The 7,659-nt window shown below is 42.2% G+C and overlaps 1 non-coding gene across 1 annotated transcript; it reads right to left on the reverse strand.

Annotated features, from left to right (window-relative positions):
• Positions 1-203: 203 nt before the first annotated feature.
• Positions 204-276, reverse strand: trnak-uuu (transfer RNA lysine (anticodon UUU)). Its single transcript has one exon. It is a non-coding gene; the product is annotated as a tRNA-Lys (tRNA).
• Between the last annotated feature and the right edge of the window lie 7,383 nt (positions 277-7,659).

Here is a 7,659-nt window from a genome sequence, read left to right on the forward strand (position 1 = left end):
TCAGAACATGCACATCAGGGGGCTGGTTGTTGAATGGTGTGCTTGCTTCAGAAGGATAGAGTTTTCAGTACTGTACTGGCATCACAGTGAAAGTACAATTGAAAGCTAGCTCGCAGAAGGCTCTTGCTCTCTGGTTGTTTTCAAATGCATTTTCAACCAGGTTCTGGCTTTCCCCTCTGAGAAGGTAAACTTGTTGAAACAAGCACCTGAACAGGGACTTGAACCCTGGACCCTCAGATTAAAAGTCTGACGTTCTACAGACTGAGCTATTCAGGCTCCCAGCCCAGTCTTCGGGAAAGAATGGGTTGGGCCTGTGGGTGCACATGTTCAACTGTTTCTGCTGAGAAAATTTGTCCTCCGCACTGGATCAGAGACCTTCTTGTGGCTGTCAAAAGCTTATTCACGTAACTGACTCATGAAATGAACACCAGGGTGCTTGTCCCCTATTTTTTGTTCAACAGCACTATCCAAGGATAACAAGGTGTCATCTTGTCTCTGCTTCACTCATAAAAAGCAGCGCTCTAGCACATTTTCCTCTTGATTGCCCGTCATCTGGCACAAATAATGTCTAAGCTAAGATTACTCCATGAAGAACTCCTTCACCAATTCGACTCACTGAAGAAAATGCCTCAAAGTGCCGCTTGAGATGGTTTCAGAACACACGTTTCAGGGGGCTTGTTGAATAGTGTGCTAGATTCAGACCGATAGAGTTTTTTCTTTTTTTTCCCCAAATATTTTTTTAATAAGTTTTAACCTACATACATAGACTACATACATACATACATACATCTAAGCATTTTGACAACAAATGTATGTGTGTTACAAGAAAATAACATGAAGACACTGACAGTAAAACCCAAACAAACAAAACAAATGTCAACAACTTAAAAGAAAAAAAATAAAATAAACAAAATCAAAAATAGCTCCTCATTAAATGGCTTTAGCTTTCACTCATCACATCTGACATCCCATTAACTCCACCATCTTCAAGAAAGGATAAGAATGGGCTCCAGACTTCTTCAGATCTCCTGCATTTACCTTTCACTATATAGGTTATTTTTTCCATGGCCACATTCATTGCCATTTCTTTCAACCAGTCTGTTACATTTGGCACTTTTGTTTTCTTCCAGAATAAAGCAATTAAACATTTCGCTTGTAACAAGCACATATCAATGAAAATATATTCCCTTCTTCTCAATGGAGATTCAAGAGGATATAAATGTAGAATATATATGTTTTAGCTGGGGTAGCACGGTGGTGTAGTGGTTAGCGCTGTTGCCTCACAGCAAGAAGGTCCAGGTTCAAGCCCTGTGGCCGGCGAGGGCCTTTCTGTGTGGAGTTTGCATGTTTGTGTGGGTATGCTCTGGTTTCCCCCACAGTCCAAAGACATGCAGGTTAAGTGGCGAGTCTAAATTGAGTGTGAATGGTTGTCTATGTGATGACCTGGTGACTTGTCCAGGGTGTACCCTGCCTTTCACCTGTAGTCAGCTGGGATAGGCTCCAGCTTGCCTGCGACCCTGTAGAAGGATAAAGCAGCTAGAGATAATGAGATGAGATGTTTTAGCTGATAACGCTAGGTTGATATTTATAATTTTATTGATCATGTCCTTTACCCCCTGCAGAATGTATTTATGTGTTCACACTCCCATATGCAATGATAAAGATCACCTTTGAATTTATTACATTTTATGCAGGTATCAGGAATGTTTTCATTGTATTTATGTAGAATAGCTGGAGTTACATAAGTCCGCATCAACCATTTATATTGTAACAATTTCAATCTAACACTTACTGTTTGGGTTTGAGCTTCTTTACATGCCTCCATCCAATCATTCATAGACAAGTCTTCTTTTAAGTCTTCCCTCCAAGCTTCTAATTTATGAAGTGATGATTCTTGTGATCCTGACATTATAATCCCATAAATCTAGAAATTAAACCTCTATTATAGCAATCTTTTACCATTTCCTTCTCTAATATGTTTAGAATTGGTATATCTAAAGAATTCCTTTGAGACACAAAAATAAAATTTCTTATTTGTAAATATTTAAAGAAGTGCTTTTTAGATATATTAAATGTATTAATTTCCTCAAAGGACAAAAGCTTGTTGGAAGAATACATATCTGCTATGGACTTTATCCCTTTCTCTGCCCAAATCTTAAAGCCTGCATCCAACTGCCCTGCTATAAAATTTGTATTACCCCAAATAGGGCTATAACCAGACAAGTCATTCGGTATGCCAAAATATCTCTTAACTACATACCAAACATTAATCATACTAAGAACTATTGGGTTAAGACAATTTTTCCTAAGATCTTTGAGATCAGCCGAATACAAGTATAGATTTAGGGGCAGGCCAGGCGTGATTGCATTTGATTCCATATTGACCCAAGATGGGATACCTTGTGAAGAGAAGTAGAACATAATGGTTCTGAGCTGAGTAGCCCAATAATACCATTGCAAGTTGGGACACTGAAGCCCTCCTCTATCATATGGCAAGTACAGAAGTGAAAGGCAGAGTCTGGGACGTCTACTGTTCCAGATAAATTTAGCAAATAGGCTGTTAAGTCTTTTGAAAAGGTGCTTTGGAGGTGGTAAGGTGATATTCTGGAATAGATACAACAGTTTAGGTAAGCTATTCATTTTCAGGACATTTATGCGACCAATTAAGGATATGGGTATAGATGACCATCTTTCAATAGAGTTAGAAATATTTTCGAAAAGGGGATCAGAATTTGCAGAAACAATATTCTCAAGATTTGGTGCAATTTTTATTCCCAAATATGTAAAGTTATCAGTTAAATGAAAAATATCTGGAACATTCTGAAGCTGTTCTCTATCATGATCGTCAAATAGCATTAGCATGCTTTTTGAGTTATTAATCTTATACCCAGATGTCTTCCCAAATCTATGAATCAGCTCTAACAGAGCAGGTATAGAAGACCTAAGATGTTTAAAAAAAAAAAAAAGAACATCAGCAAATAAAGCAATTTTATGTTCCATCTGGCCAACAGTAATACCAGCTACGTCTGTATGCTTTCTAACCACAACTGCAAAGGGTTCTATAGAAATTGCAAAGAGGAGAGGAGAGAGAGGTTATCCCTGCTGACAGCCCCTGGATATGTTGAAAGGTTTGGACACCATATTGTTCGTAAGCAACTGTTCTTGCTCTCTAAACTTGAGTGCATCGCTGTGAAAGTTGATTTAAAGCTGGATCACAGAAGGCTCTTGCCATCTGGTTTTCAAATGCATTTTCATGGTTGCAGAGATACAATGATTTTAATAAAAATAAAGGTAATTGCACGCTGATACCCCTCCATACACACCTCTACTTCACATTGTAGCACAAAGTATCCATCCATCCATTATCTGTAGCCGCTTATCCTGTTCTACAGGGTTGCAGGCAAGTTGGAGCTTATCCCAGCTGACTGTGAGTGAGAGGCGGGGTTCACCCTGGACAAGTCACCAGGTTATCACAGGCCTAACACTTATGGCCCTTTTCCACTACCCTTTTTCAGCTCGCTTCAGCTCACTTCAGCCCGACACGGCTCGAGTTTCGACTACCTCAGAACAGCACGACTCAGCTCGCTTCAGCCCTGCTTAGCACCCAAAACTTGCACGGTTTTGGAGTGGGGCTGAAGCGAGCCAAACCGAGCTGAGTGAGGCTGGGGGCGTGAGCAGACACTCCCCTGTGTACTGATTGGTGAGGGGGAGTGTCCTCACATGCCCACACACGCCCCATGAGCACGCTGGGATCTGTAAACACCGTAAACCCGGAAGAAGAAGAATTACGAGAATTTCTGAATCCTTATGCGCCTCGCCTCATCTATACGCTCTTGCCAGTATCTGTTGGCATTGTCGGTGACAACAAGCCACAGCACCAAGACCAGCAACACTAACGACTCCATGTCCTCCATGTTTATTGTTTACTATCCGGGTCATGAGACTACCGCTTAAAAGATCACTGATGTCACTGTTTGCACCGCTTAACGACATCACGTGACGTCCACCCACTTTCGCTAACTCCACCCAATGTGTCCACCCACTTCCAGCCAGCACGGTTCAGCGCGGTTGTAGTCGAAATGCAACTCCAATAGCCCCGCTCAGCTCGACTCAGCACGGCACGGCTCAGCCCAACTCAGCCGCGTTTGTAGTGGAAAAGCGGCATAAGAGACAGCCACTCACATTCACATCTACGTTCAATTTAGAGCCACCAGTTAACCTAACCTGCATGTCTTTGGATTGTGGGGGAAACTGGAGCATCCAGAGGAAACCCACACAGACATGGGGAGAACATGCAAAATCCACACAAAGGCCCTCGCTGGCTGCTGGGCTCGAACCCAGGACCTTCTTGCTGTGAGGTGACAGGAGGACAAAATAGAAAAGGTGTATATGGTCCAAATTGGTACTGTTAGAACTAGAAAAGGTTGTAGTTTTATGAGCGACTTAGTTTTGGAGGTGAATCTTAACAAATTCCTGCCTGTTGCGCTCCAGCATTGAAAAGTAAAAGTCACTGTCTATTTATTACCATTATTTAGCCTGCTTTTTGCCAACCAAGTGAGGTTACAAAGAAGACAATTACAATATATATGATGATTTGTACCATGTATTAATTTCCTGGGTTCCAGAAAATGGCTGGAGCAGCTGTTGCTCTTATTCTTCATGAACGACTTGGCTTGCATATTCATCCGCCTCTTTCTCTGTGGCTATAGGTTCAAAATCATCCTCAGACAACCAACCAATGATTGAGGATGAATTTGAAGAGCTTTCGTGTCTTTTTCAAAAGAATCAGTATCAAGAACGCACACCACTGGAGCGAATAGTGTAGAGTATGTGTGAATACAAAAGGCGGCAGCGGTGCAAATGACGTCACACATGCAGCGGTGCTACCTGAAAATCGCTGCGTTCTAATAATAGTGGATAAGCTTTTAGTGATTTTTTAAATAGAATTCAGATGCAAAAAATGATTGCTTGAATCAATTTTTTATTTGTCCTTGAACTTTCCAATCTCTTTGAGATTAATCACACAGAAAACCTGGGATTTAATTTTATGGGGGGCTTTTTTCACCTTTATTGGATAGGACAGTGTAGAGACAGGACAGGAAATGAGCGGGAGAGAGATCAGGAAATGACCTCGGGTCGGAATCGAACCTGGGTCCCCGGATTTATGGTATGGCGCTTTAGCCACGATGCCCCCAAACCTGGGATTTTATGATGAATTTTCATTCGACTAACACTTTAACATGGAACAAGTTCTCTTCAAGATGGGTATGGGCCAGTTCTGCAATTTTGGACCTGGGGTTTATTGCGGTATCATTGCAGCTTTAATGATATTATGCACTACACGTCTGTTACCCCTTTTCTACCAAATCAGTTCCAGGGCTGGTTCGGGGCCAGTGCTGGTGCTGGTTCACAACTCGTTCAACTTGCGAGCCAGCTGACAACCAGTTTGCTTTTCCATAGCTCGCGGTGCTAAGAGGAGTCACGTCAGTTACATCGCTGTATACATCATTATGTTGCTGTACACGTCAGTTACGTCGCTACGTTTGCATAAACCTTGGCACGAATATTGAAGCAAAAACAACACGGAAGAAGCAGCAACAACAACAATAATAATAAATGACTTCGTGTTTGTACAGCTGCTGCTTCTCGCAGTTTAAAAATGGCAATCTTTTGCAGTCTTGTTGTTGGTCTTAACAACTCCACCCCCCTGCTGACGTAAGCGGTTCTTTCCTCTGGCCCAGCGGAGAGTTGGTGCTAGCCTGGAACCGTTTTTTCTGGCCCCAGTGCCAGTTCTTTGTCAGTGGAAACAGAAAACCCGGTTCCAAACTAAGCACTGGCTCCGAACCAGCCCTGGAACTGCTTTGGTGGAAAAGGGGCATGTGTCATCAACATCACCAAACCCATTTTACTGGGGCACATGCCCCAGTATATACCTGCTGTGCCCCAGTAAAATTTCCTGATCACATTTCAGAAACAGTAATGCCTTTGGCACTGCAGAATATAGACTATGCATCTGATACGATCAAACCGCACCCATTCATCTCTATTAAATTGCTGGTGGAATACTCATCACACAATTACCACACACATCATGTGAAACCACACAACTTGAGTTTCCCAACGGTGCTACCCACTAGTCCCACAGTTTAGAAAAATGGCAAAGTCCCACTGCTCAGTTTTACCATGGGCATCCGGCTGAAAAATGGCATAGTCCCACTGCTCAGTTTTACCATGGGCATCAGGCTGAAAAATGACAAAGTCCCACAGTTCAGGGTTAGCATGTATGCTGACTCACCAAGCGCATGAGCTTTATACACCTGCATGTGCGCTTTTCATGTATAAAAGCACCATAAAAACATCAGAGGTCATCAGGCTTGGGTTCAACACAACCCTCTAGAGTCTTAAAATTTCAGAATTTTTTTTTCTCCCCAGCTCATGTGCTGTCAAGGCTAAGTCCCACTATGCACCATGTAAAAAAGGTGTCCAAGTAAATTACTCAAAAAAAAAAAAAAGGGACTCTAAACAACCTGTGAATACAAGGCACCCACTCATCTGATTTTTTTTTTTGCTTTTCAATTTTTAAAAATATTATGCAGCGCATGTGCTGTCAAGGCTTGGGCTCTCACGGCCAGGGCTGTCAAGGCCAAGGCCTTAGAAAAAGTGGTGCAAGTGGACAGAGAACCTACAAAAACCATCAGAAAGGGTTCTACACACCCCTGCACAGTATTAGCCCACAAAGAATATGAATATGATTTATGAACATGATTGTTTTTTTTAGAAAATCAATTTTTCCCCAGCGCATGCTACCAATGCAAGTACCAATACTGAGAATTCAAAGTGGCCAGAAAAAAAGTGGTTCATGTTGACAGAAAACTCACAAAAACCATCATTGTCATTAAATAAATCCCAGCTCACATAAGTCGGGAAGTTCAGCATACTTGCTGACCAAGTATGTACAGTACTTACGTACTTACTTGGGCCCTTTGCCCCAGTCGGAGCATAGGCCATTGATGATGTTCCTCCATTGCACTCGTCTTTGGGCCTTCTTCGTTAGGTCGTGCAAGCTGTTGCCTATACTCCTCATCTCCTCCTCTGTGTCCCTTCTCCAGCTGTTTTTTGGCCTTCCTCTCTTTCTTCTGCCTGTGGATTCCAGGTTAGGGCCTGGTGTGTAATGCTGGATGGTGGCTTCCTGAGTGTGTCCCCTATCCAGGACCATTTCCTCTTGAGGATCTGGCTTCCAAATGGGTTTTGTCCTGCTTTATCCCACAGCTCCAGGTTGCTGAGCTTGTCTGATCACTTGATTTTCAAGATTCTTCTCAGACAGGTGTTTATGAAGGTTTGTATCCTGTGCTGTGTTGCTTTTGTTGTTCTCCATGTCTCAGATCCATAGAGCAGTACTGACTTGACATTGTAGCAACCCTTGGATCCCAAAGAGAGTCTCGACTGATGCTCAAGGTGTATTTTATTTTACTTGCAGCAAAGTCAGTCCAACATCACCCATAGCACCGTGAAAACTATATCATGGTATACAAAACAGCAAACAAACAGCAAATCACCATACCGTTCTCACAGGTACAACATTTCTTAATTGAGACGTCAGTATTAAAACAAAGACATTCACATTTGGTTCCAACACTTGATACAAAATTACAAAAACTT

This window comes from Neoarius graeffei, chromosome 17 (assembly GCF_027579695.1).
Source record: "Neoarius graeffei isolate fNeoGra1 chromosome 17, fNeoGra1.pri, whole genome shotgun sequence".
NCBI classification, from domain to species: Eukaryota; Metazoa; Chordata; class Actinopteri; order Siluriformes; family Ariidae; genus Neoarius; species Neoarius graeffei.